Source organism: Pieris napi, chromosome 15, assembly GCF_905475465.1.
Source record: "Pieris napi chromosome 15, ilPieNapi1.2, whole genome shotgun sequence".
Lineage (NCBI taxonomy): Eukaryota > Metazoa > Arthropoda > Insecta > Lepidoptera > Pieridae > Pieris > Pieris napi.
In genome coordinates, this window is record NC_062248.1 from 3,059,743 (window position 1) to 3,072,268 (window position 12,526).

Genomic DNA, 12,526 nt, shown 5'->3' on the forward strand with positions numbered 1-12,526 from the left:
AGTAAGGAAAAAAGTAAAGAATTAAATATGATGGGTAAAGTGCAAGAAGTGCAAAACCAAATATTATTTTTTTAAAAATAGAATCACCAACCTTAATCTAAAACACTAAAAACTAAATAACTTATTTCACGGATTGGAATTGCGATGCAGAGCAAAAGAATAAGAAATACAAGAATTACAAAAGTCACGATGGTTATAGTTAAGAAATGTTTATGTAGAAGAGTGTCAAAAGATGTCAAAAGATGTCTTGTCAAAGGAGGGTAGCCAATCGTATGGAGTCAGGCAGCCTATTCCACAACTAATTAATTAATATTTTTTGTTGAATTTATTTATGCAAATTGATATCACTACTCGTACTATTTAAACCTACGAAACGGATTTCTTAATTGAAAACTCAATGGATTTTAATACATTTTTTATACGTCTTTGAACAGATTTGCTTATTAAAAGTATTTAATATATTAAAATGTTTGAAGACGTACTTTCACACTTGGTACCGCCTTGGAGACATTAACATACATGCCGAAGAACTGGTTTGGCTAATCGAACTAATTTGACTTAGGCACAAATTATATATTTGCAATAATAATGATAAAAACACACCTATGCACACGCCCAAATCAGATAAATGATGGAAATTCATTTACGGTGACCTAAGAATATAAATCTAATATATAAAATTCTCGTGTCGCGGTCTTTGAGGTTAAACTCCTCCGAAACGGCTCGACCGATTCTCATGAAATTTTGTTTGAATTCTGAGAATCGGACAACATCTTTTTTTCATCCCCCTAAATGTTCAGGGTAGTCCACCCCTAAATTTTTTTTTTTATTTTTAGATTTTTTTTTCTGTTTTTATTTTTTTATGATACAAAATTAAAAAATACATACAACCCCTAACTTTTACCCCTCTACGATCAACCCCTATTTTTTATTATAAATGATTTACATGGCAAAACGTTTGCCCGGTCAGCTAGCTAGTATAACTATAAAAATCTTGAACGACTGCAAATTGTATAGACTGCTGTAAGCCGACGCGACAGATAACATTTTTGAGGCGAACGGCACAAAGAGAGGTCGTTAGTCGGCTCAAAGTGAGTCAAGTGTAATTGTGACTTTATATGTCAGCAACATACAAGTTTCATGTAATTGGTTGAGTTACTGCATGGATGTATGAATATACGTTTCTAAAAGTTCGTAACAAGACAAAAATTTGTGCATGCATCCTTGATTCTATTCAGCTATGTATATTTTAATTGTAAACAGACATTTAAAATATAGTTACGTTTTAGTCTATGGTCAAATGACAAATTTGTCAAATATTTTTATTCCATCACCAGATTAGAACAAAATAATTTAAAAAATTTCGCTATTCCAAATTTAAATCAAAGCAAATACTCGTAATACAATATTTAACTTCAATCAAAAATTCAAATTTAGAATTGAATCGCGTAAAATTACAGTATGGCCCTTGAAGTCATATAAAGGGAATATAATAGTTAATAAGCTTTTCTTATGTTAATTACGTATTGTTATTAACATATATGTAACTAGTAATATATAAAAAACTTATATATAGGCATATATATTGGCAAGATTATATTTAAAAATTCGCGCCTTCCCAAAGGGGTAGACAGATCTTGTTACATACCTCGCTTCATCTACTATGTATTGGATATGTATTCACGAAGCATGCTTGTCCGTTATGGTTACTTTTGACCTGTCTCTTCTATAGTACATCCTGGATGTGTCCATTCTATTATATTATACTTAAACAGGGACATAGAGATAACATAGAGGTATCGTCTATTGTGTAGAATACAGGGGGACGAGTAGGGGGTCCCTTATAATTAAGTGGTAACCGCTGCCTACACATGAACGCCAGGAAGAGCGTTCCCGGCCTTTTAGGGCTTGATGCTATTGAAAAATATAGTGGGCTTATCAGAAAATATCCAAGTGCTAGTATAAGCAGGTGTTAATTACAAAAGAAAATTGCGTACAAAGTATACGGGAATTGTCGAATTGCGAGATAAAACAACACATCAACCAATGCGATGTCCTAAAAATGGTTTAAAAAACTAGTGCATGCGATTATCGCTAACAACGCATAAAGTATTCATAGCTTTTATCAATATATTATGAAATTTTAATTAAAAACAACTTTCCAATAAACGCTAATTGGCGCGATTTTAATAAAGAGCGTGTTTCAGTTTTATGTTTGTTTTTAAGAAACATGACTTATATTCATGGCTAATTGAGAATGTCCAGAATAAAAGCTTATTTATTTATAATATCGTGGCTGGCTAAAGGGGCTGACTCTTCTATAGATTACTAAGCTAAATTACAAATTTTGTGACCGTAATTATTAAATTTCTCTTAAAACTATTTTATTTGCAAATATATTAGTTTTTTTAAATTTAAATTGTCTACCCATGCTTGGCTAATACTTTTAGCTTTACAAAATTAGATTTAATAACTCAAATAAGACTTTACATAAAATACGAATGAGCGATAAAATTAAGATGTCTAAATTAAAAAATACATACATTATGTTTGCGTTTCGATTATAATTAATATCTGCCAAGTGCTGTTAAGTGAAATTGACAGGCCATTACTCAAATTGATACAATAATTTAGAAAAAGTTGTACCGAATTTAAGGATCCCTTTCATTGTTCGTAAATGGTCTCCCTACGTCTGTAGTACGATTTCATACAAGAAGTTTCTTTTCATAATGCTTTGTATTAGTATCAACGTTTATAATTTTTGTGTATTAAGTATTTAACGTTAACATTTATTACTTACAAACACACACAGAAAAACCCTAAATAACAATTATCAAAAGAATATAAAAAATAATGAAGAATAACAATATTTGTTCTTTTTAAAGAATAAGGTACGTTTTAATTGTGTAATGCGTATGTGCTGCTGTATTTGGCCCTGGCTCAGCATTATGCTGAGGAGCAGACTGTTCCACAGCTGTTTTATTTATTTTCTTTGTGTTGTGTAGTTTTATTAAAGACTATTAAATAATTGTGATTGCTGTATTTTATCTAATATGTCTTCTGTTTCTTGTCCGCTGTTGTACTTTTTTTACAATTAATTAATAAGCGTATTATTGTATTAGTATATTTTCTAATATCAGTGAATGTTGAAATGTTCTTAATGAATATATTAGTAAGTTGTTATGTGAGGTCTGGCGCCAGCTAGGAAGTATTTCATCTTGTGGTTTGCTTTGGTTCTACTTTTACGGCGATGGTAATTTCTGATGGCGAAAAGGACGTTTAATTTGACGTAGTTCACTCAATATTTGTAGCACATCGCACCTTGGTATTGCGTGGTACATAAACTCAAGATTGAAATTGGGATTTCTATTGCTATTAGTAGTCATAGAGTTCCTGCACTGGATTGCATGTTTTCGAAAAAAACAAACAGCTTTATACAGAAGTAGTATGGACCCAAGACCTAGCGTATACGATTCTCACCTTCACGCCTACGAGCGAGTACGAAATCACACGAAAACACATAATAAAAAAACTAAATATCGTATCGCAATACAGCGAGGAAATGCTGCCAGCGTTAAAGGACACTGCCACAGGGAACACGCTTTTTAATTAATTTTTTATTAAAAAAACACGTAAATACATTGAATAGATGCAAAATAGTGTCAGCCACATCTCCCATGAAAAAGCAAAATATTAACCATAAAAAACCGCTATTAAGAATTAAGTATACAAAAAACCATGAAAGTCACAAAGCTGTATTAAATTTTATATGCACTATTCACTTTCGTGACACCCGATTGTGACAGACATTATTATTAATTGATCGTTGAATCTTATTAAATCGTATTTTATTATGCAATAAATAAATTAAGCTTAAATCTTAGTTTGCATTAACTGTGAGAAGAAAGATATTCCGCCAGAATCCCTACCGTCTTTTATTAGGTTCTATCCTCAGTAATATAGAGCAATTCGCTCGGTATAAACCGGCAGTACAAATCTTCAGAACAATAGGGTAGATAGCTGATAAAACACACGCATCCTTATCTTTATCTTTAATATTAGTTATTGAGTACAGCCCTTACGGTATCTCGAAGATTTATCTCCGGTACATAGATGTTTCATTAATTTGGAGTGGTTAGCCTCCCATTGTTATATCCGTTCGCTTATCGGAAGTGCAGGCTATAAAATATATAGGTAATAGTATAAGCACGCTTTTGTTTACTTAATTTGGGAATAGTTATGGACCATAAATTGAGGAGTAGGGATTTTCTTTTGTTTTTTATTTCAATTTCGTAACGGTGAGAAATTTAAGTCATGAATGTGGAGTATGATATTATTCTATTGTTCCCGTCAACGTCCAATCAATCGCGTAAGGGTCATTTATTTTGTTTGATTCACCTGTATCACCTTCACGTCCGTCGTTCCACAACAGAGCGATTTTTAAGGTTGTCCTATGTGGAACCAGCTGCCCGCCAAATTCTATTCTTCCATCCTTCAAGAGAAGAGCCAACCAATTCTTAACAGGCCAGCAACGTACACCTCGACCACCACTTCACCACGCAAGACCTCTGGTAATGTGTAGGTATCACTGAACATTAGATGAGTCTCCTGCCCCCAGTGGACTGGTCTAATTCCATTAAAGTGTATTTTCAATTACACGCAACATGCGTACACAAAACAATAATAGTAATCTTTATATCTTCTCTAACATATAGATTCAAGGTTTTTATGATTAAACTAAGATGATAACATTAGAAAGTGTATGTGAGAGACTGGTCTCTGTAACAGGAGACCTGAGTGACAGATAGCCAGCCTCTACCACCGGACCGGAACACGTACAATCAGGTCATTGTCATAAGCTACAATAGAAGAAAATAATTAAGTAAAAGAAAACATTGCAAACGGAGTCGTAAAAATAAATTCGGTGTGTGTTTGTGTGTGTATGTGTACGTGCGTATGCGTGTGTAAATATTTTATTAGTGGAAAACTTCAAAAAAAATTATACCTTTTTAATCATTCGCGTTCCTTAAACCGAGGCTTACCTACTTCATATCCTCATTCTTTTTTCAAGTATAATTTTCACAATAATCGCCTGTCTATTGTCGAATTCCCTGCCTGGTCAATGGTAATATATGAATAGCCCAAAATAAGATACATTACGCATGACAGGCACTTATAAAATTTGTCCAGGCACATCATAACAGTGTCGCCCAGTGTCTCTTTGAACGAGGGTTTATTTACTTAGGGCAGGTGATGTACGATGATTAATCGCTGTGTTTACAGGTCCTTTCGGTAAGGACATATCAATCACGCATACAGGTGTACCCAAGTTGATAACTTTATGGACACAGCAACTTGGTCTTATTGCTTTTATATATCGCCTATTAAGTTAACATTAATGAGCTATATTAGGTTAGTGTGTGATCCTGTTATCGTGTTCGAAATAAGGCTGAACAGCGATTGATTTTATGTGTATGAAATTAATGCCTAAAGTCAAGTAGCCCAAACCAATTTTTTTTTATAGAACAGGGGGCAAACGGGCAGGAGGCTCACCTGATCTTAGCCACCTATGGACACTCTCAATGCCAGAGGGTTCACGATTGCGTTGCCGGCCTTTTAAGAATTGGTACGCTCTTTTCTTGGAGGACCTTATTAATTATTTATTTATATAATTTATATAATAATTAATTACGTATCTCAAGTTTATTTATTTCCTTATTTAGTATTTTTACAGTAACTTAACACTAGTACAATAGAAAACTAATTAATATAAAAATTAAACTAAAAGCATAATATAAACAAAACAATAAAACATAAAACCTAAACCTTTTTATAAGAAACTATAAATAATGCAACTAAATATATCCGTCTCACAAACAATAATATTTAGCGTGCGCAAGACAGTGCGCGTAAATGGCGCGTAATGTTACAATGTAGTATCAGAATGATAAATTTTTGGATACTGAATGCACATCTAAATACGTTTTTACTTTTTGCTTCTTAGTTTGTAATTTTTTTTTATTTGCCAATGGCCAACCTTTTAGGTTTGGGCCGTAGATTTCTGTATCTATTCCGTGATAATTTTTAATCGGCCCTGGCTCAGTATTATGCTGAGGAGCAGACTGTTCCACACTGGTCAGTCTACCAGAGAATACAGCAGCTAGTTTGCGCCTCAGTCGCAAAAAAAGAAAGAAAAGGAATGTAATAATACTTTTTACACTATTAATTTTTAATTTATAAATAATACTAATTGTTTTATTAACAATTTTATAAATAATTTTTTATTATTTTTCCCACTGTTACGTCCAAAACAATTCATCTAGATCGCGATTCAAAAATATTTTCGCTAAAGCTTACGTAAGCCTATCTTAATTTACATAAACCTTTGGCAGTGAGATATTTATATCCAGCTATAATTCTCTTTGCAGCCATTTCTCACGTTTTAACGTCAATTAAATACATTTTCGCTATTGTTTATTTACGAAATATTTGCTTGTATAAAATTATTCAAAAGAGAGTTAACGGGTTATTTATGAATATCCGGTCTGTTGTGATGATTTTAATTATAATTCTGTTAAGCTGTGGTGATATCGCAGTTTTTTCAACCGAACAAAATATTGGTTACCAGTTTTACCCATGTATTATTATTTACGCACAACGGACTAAATAAACGCCTAAGTGCGGAAATTGAGTCCATAGTTCTACTACTACTACTCATTTATTATTGGAATTGGATAATGTTTAGTTTATCCAATTCCAATAATATCCAACCATTCCACCCGGGGAACTGACATCATCAAAATCGTATCATTAACTTATGTTGACATTGGTGGACAAATGGATTGTTTTTAAATTGCTTATATATACGTATAGGTTGATTAATGCAAATTAAATTAATAATTTATTTTTAGGCATAGATCTTGTTGAACGTTTCCATTCATGCCGTTCTCTCACTAACTCTTTACAATACCAGGAAGTTAAATTTCGCACGCAGAAAGAGTTATTGGTTTCCTGATGGATTTCGAATCCACGACCTGAGGTTTGAGAATTAAACGTAACCATTAGAGTAACATGGCGCAAAATAAGGATAAACTAATTAATAAAAAATAGTAAAAACAAGATTGTGTGTGATGTGTTTTTTTTATTTTCCATTGGATTTAATTAACGATTATATTAGTTTTTGCAGTAGTTTGATACGTCTTGAGTCTGTTTCATTTATCATTTTTATGTTTTGGCGGGCTTCGAACCCGGTACCGTTTAATTATATACCATGAATGTTATTAATTCTTCGGCTTAAGAAGGCAAAATTATTATATTAAAACGTAAACAGTTTATGTTATTAGTAAATTACGCCCTATATCCCTATTTATACGGTTTTATTATATTTAATTAAAAATATTTATATTAATACGAAAATTCTATAGAATTCTATAACAATTAAGTATGATTTTAGTAGAAAATGCATACAATTCAGAATGGCAAAATGTTTAAAACAAGGAAGCTTAGTGGGAACAACTCTAATGAAAACTGCTTAAACAAAGCAACGTCTACGCATTTCGTAGCGACCATTTTCGTAGAACGTTGCTACGAAACTTTAATTAAATTTATTGTTGTACAAATCAGATGTATATTGTTCAAAAATTATTTTTCAAACAATATAATGTTCCAGTATTTTGTTTTAATTTGTAAATTAAAAATAATATACAAATAACCACTATATGAGAACTTATATATGTAGGTACTTAACTGTTAATGTAAAATCAGTTACCGAATCTTTGCGGTTGTATTATAATGATTATAAAACACCCAATAGTTTAATATATTATGGTTCCAGGGGCAAACTAGCAGGCAATGTATAATAAAGTAGTATCTGCTGTCCAAGAAGGCTAACAATGAAATAAGTAAGGAGGTTATATTATGATTGTTTGTCATGGTGCGTTCATTTACACCGTAAGTCGTATTGGTATAAAAATATCTCTACCGCCGACTGATTCTGCAAAGAGGTGGTGCGGTGATAATTCATTTATGAGTCATGGTAGAAATAACATTGCCACCTTTTGTACCTGTATATATTTGAATTTATGTAACAATTTTCTTGAATATATATTATATATACTTGATTCAATCTATCTTTATGAAATTTTAAGTAAGTTTGTATATGTTTAATCAATCACAATAAGGTAATTAATGTAAAGCTTACAAATGTAGACAAATAATGTTTTTTGTTTATTTTTTTTTTATGTCAAGTATATTTTTTTAATGTTTATTAGTTTTTGGGAAATCATAATCTATAGGCGTTGTAATAAAAATTTCTTTTCTGATCATTTAAATTGGAAGAAACCGCAAACGTGAATATAATTTATGTGAAGATGGTTGTAGTAAATATTAATAATAATAAATAAAAAAGTTGTAGGTAAATATATATTAATAAAAATATGTTGCTAAGCTCAAAACTCCAAGACGGCTGGACCCTTTTCCGGTATCTTTTCAATATCAATTCTTTGAGCTCTCAGGAATTGTAGCGAGAAAAACACGGAAATATATAAAAAAGTCAAATATTATTTTTAGTTAGTACTTAGGTTTTTTATTCTAGAAAAGCGAACAGTATCTATGGGGTAGCATATCAAAATGTTATATATGTTGGTATGCAGCTACTTAAAAGGTAGGCTAAGTAAGAAAATAATATTAAGGCGAAATGAAGTTCACGGGGCAGCTTGTAGACAATAAGAACTAATGTTCAACTTTATCTCTCACTTAGTGTGGTCGCAGTTTTATAAATATTTTAGGATTTGTCTAAAGCAACATTTAATAACAGGTTTATGGCCACTACAAGTCAAATTAAGCTCATCGTAAATATACAATTGAAATAATATGTGAGGTCATTATAACATAAGCTGATTATTTACTTAGCTTTATATAGCACCTTATGAAACTTATGCAGACGGCAAGGACCAGCCTGTGTTTTATATATAATAACTAGCTGACGGGCAAAGGTCGTTTTGCCATGTATATAATTTATAATAAAAAATAGGGGTTGATCGTAGAGGGGTGAAAATTAAAATACATACATTTTTAATGTTGTATCATAAAAAAATAAAGAAAAAATTTAATCTAAAATTAAAAAAATAGTATTTAGGGGTGGATAACCCTTAACATTTAGGGGGATGAAAAATAGATGTTGTCCGTTTCTCAGACATACCCAATATGCACACAAAATGTCATGAGAACCGGTCGAGCCGTTTCGGAGGAGTTTAACTACAAACACCGCGACACGAGAATTTTATATATTAGATATGTTTTATAAGTCCAAATTTATATTTCGATAACGAGAAAGAATATAACTGCCGCAATGATGTTACGGCGTAATATTTTATTTAAAAAGGACAAGGCTATTATGAAAACCTTCGCCAGGTTCAGGTCAATATTAGCACGATCAATTTTAATTAAGTTCAGAATATTTCAAATTAAACAACATAAATAATAAAGTGGTACATTCCATTTTCTATTTCATATTTTAACCTATTGTATCGTGGTTACAACTTTATATTAAAATATTGCAACTCTTATGAATTATGAAGGAAGAAATATGTTTATATCTATTGAAGTAACCATTATCTTCGTTGCTTGAGAAATTATTAAAAAACAGCTAGGTGACTTTAATTTTATTTCTTCAAATTGTGTGCGGAACTTATGTGCTGTTGAATTGAGATGGATTTTTGAAAAACAATTTAAGTACGACAAAAGAAATCTTAATTAAAAATAATTACTATATAAACCATAATCAAAATTTATTTTTCAAATTTATCCTACACGAATATTATTTAAAGTTATACAATAACTAACGAATTAGAATACTTTATATTTTTTAATTTACCATTTTAATAAAACGGGCATTTCAGTATTGATAGCTATTTTATTTAGGAGTTACTATTAGTATTTTTATCGTAAAAAGAGTTGCCATCATACGAAACCAGGCTAGAGTACTTTAAGATGTTGTCATTTGAAAATCGTAGAAAATTAATTGATATATCGTTTTCATTTAATATATTTAAAATCAGGTTAATTGCCCCAACCTTGTAACTAAATGTAAATTTCGTGTACACTCTAGATACTGGAGGCATCCCATCATTCCTATTGTCCCTCCAGATTGAGCATTCTGATAAAAAGGTAGGTCATTGTAAGAGTTTCTCCCCTCAAACTTTGAAATCAATTTTCCATTAGTTTTTCTAATTTATGAAACAATGTTGTATTTTCCTTCGTGTTTGTTATGGTTGCCTATGAGTGCTTGTCACATTAAATCTTGTTTACATTAAATTAATACATCGTTTTTTATTATTAGATTTCTAGCGTGGCTTAGATTAATAATCTACATCTGTAACTAATTATAATAAACTTACTATTTATTTAACGAAAACTAATTATTTAATAACTCATTAAATTAAATATATATTTTCCACGATCGATCTGAATTCCTAGTTCAGTCCAAACGGAAAAAACAAATAAAATATGATAATAAAAATAAATTAAAATGCATGCTGTAAACTAAAAAAATATCATTTCAGATAAGAGGACAAATTTTTAATATGACATTTACATAACAGGGGTAATATTCATCAAATAACCAAAATAGTAAAGCAAGAAAAATGTCGGGCGTTACAAAATAAATCATTATAAATTATGACTAAACCTAATGGACCCTTGGACTTGTCGATTTTGTAATTATATTAGTTCACTAAAATATTCAGTCCCTACTCTATTAAATCGACATCCCCTATTACACCGTTAAATTATAGTTAATAATCTAATAGAAAAATTATAATATACATTTTTGAAGATCAAACCAAATCGCATCATTAATATTAACGTAACGACATCTTTACATGCCGGAAATTGCGAGAGTAAACAAAATAATTAAATTCAATCCACACCGAAAATTATTAATCACTTTGCTTATAATTTTAAGGACCTTACCGTTCAACACTATCACTAGTTCACAACACTTCACAACACAACAGTCGTATTTCGCGACCAACTCAGACAGACGTGTCCTCACCTTCACGTTAAAATCCTTACTGAAGACCTATCATAGTAAACTCCGGTCGGCGCGCGCAATCGTTGAGAACGTAATTCTAATACATTTATCTTGCTAATTCCGCAAATTGAACTTAATAAACTTATTATTTAACCCTTAAGAGATCAATGTAGAGAGTTTTGTGTGATAATGGAAGCCTTTTTGCAGTGTTTAACCCTATAATTAACAACCAAGTTCGTGTTTTCGAAGCGCGTGGATTATCTACGTGTGGTAACACTTGTTTATAGTGGGGCAAAATATTGTAAGGTTGGCGTATTACAAAAATTTATTATACTTTTCTTAGGCCTGGGCTTTAGATTTCTGTATCAGCCTTGCGATTCTGTAACTCACTTTTCGAACTCACACAGCGGCAAATCATAAAATGACTGCTTCACGACTGATTTCAGCGCGTCCGACGCTGCGAAAACCGCTGTGTGAGGTCGAAAAGTGAGTTACAGAATCGCTAGGCTGTTCCGTGATTATTTCTAATAGGCGGTCAACCTACTGTGCCTGACACACCGTCGACATTTAAAGTAGTCGATGTTTATTGACTGATTTGATAAAAATTTAGCATTCAAATATGATTACTTAGTTGTGACGGAATCTAAATAAATCACATCTTAAGTTGTTGACATTTTTAGTGATAGATAGATATTTTTTTTATATAGATTTTTTATTAGATACTTTTTTAGATATTTTTACATAAACACTTATCTCAAAGCATATACGACATACGTACACTTAATTTTTGTCGCCCGCTAACTTGATTTACATAGTAAAATGCAAACTTTGTAATCGAAATGTCGGGACTTTAACATTTGTTAAGGCTGTAAAACGGACTATAAAACTGAGTCTTCGCTGTTACCGCAATAATTTCGTCTATAAGTCGTTTTATATTTACATATTACGTGGAGAGTGTAGTATATGAAATTACATTTTGAATTTGATTTAAACATAGATCGCAAACCTTTATCTCAAGTCATATTTTACATGGGAAGGGGGATGATAGTTGAGTAGTATTGGCCTAGTGGCATCAATATCATCCCTAAGGTTGTAGGATCTCCGGCTGTGCACCAATGGACATTTTTTCTATGTGTGCGTTTAACATTCGATCGAATGGTGAAGGAAAACATCGCGAGGAAACCGGCTAGCCAACCCAAAAAGTCAACGGCGTGTGTCAGGCACTGGAGTCTGATCATCTACTTGACAAATGATCATAAAACTGATACAGACATCTGAGGCCCAGATCTAAAAAGGTTGACATCACTGATTTATTTACTTTTAAGGGGGGATGCAATAGCCATGCGTCGTACAGGCAAATGTGGTGAGCGGGCGGACTTGAAGTTGTGTATGCGGTGAAATTAATTTCACCTTGATCGTGCGTGCTGACCATGCCCACTAATGTTTACTTCTATGCCATAACAAGTATCCCGTAATATTAGCTGTGTCCTGCAA

The 12,526-nt window shown here is 31.9% G+C and overlaps 1 protein-coding gene across 1 annotated transcript in view; it reads right to left on the reverse strand.

Annotated features, from left to right (window-relative positions):
• LOC125056512 overlaps nt 1-11,071 on the reverse strand; it is a 252,735-nt gene extending 241,664 nt beyond the window's left edge. The window contains exon 1 of the mRNA XM_047659646.1: nt 10,972-11,071. The gene's annotated coding sequence lies outside the window, so the exon portion shown is untranslated. The remainder of the gene's footprint in view (nt 1-10,971) is intronic.
• Nucleotides 11,072-12,526: the final 1,455 nt, after the last annotated feature.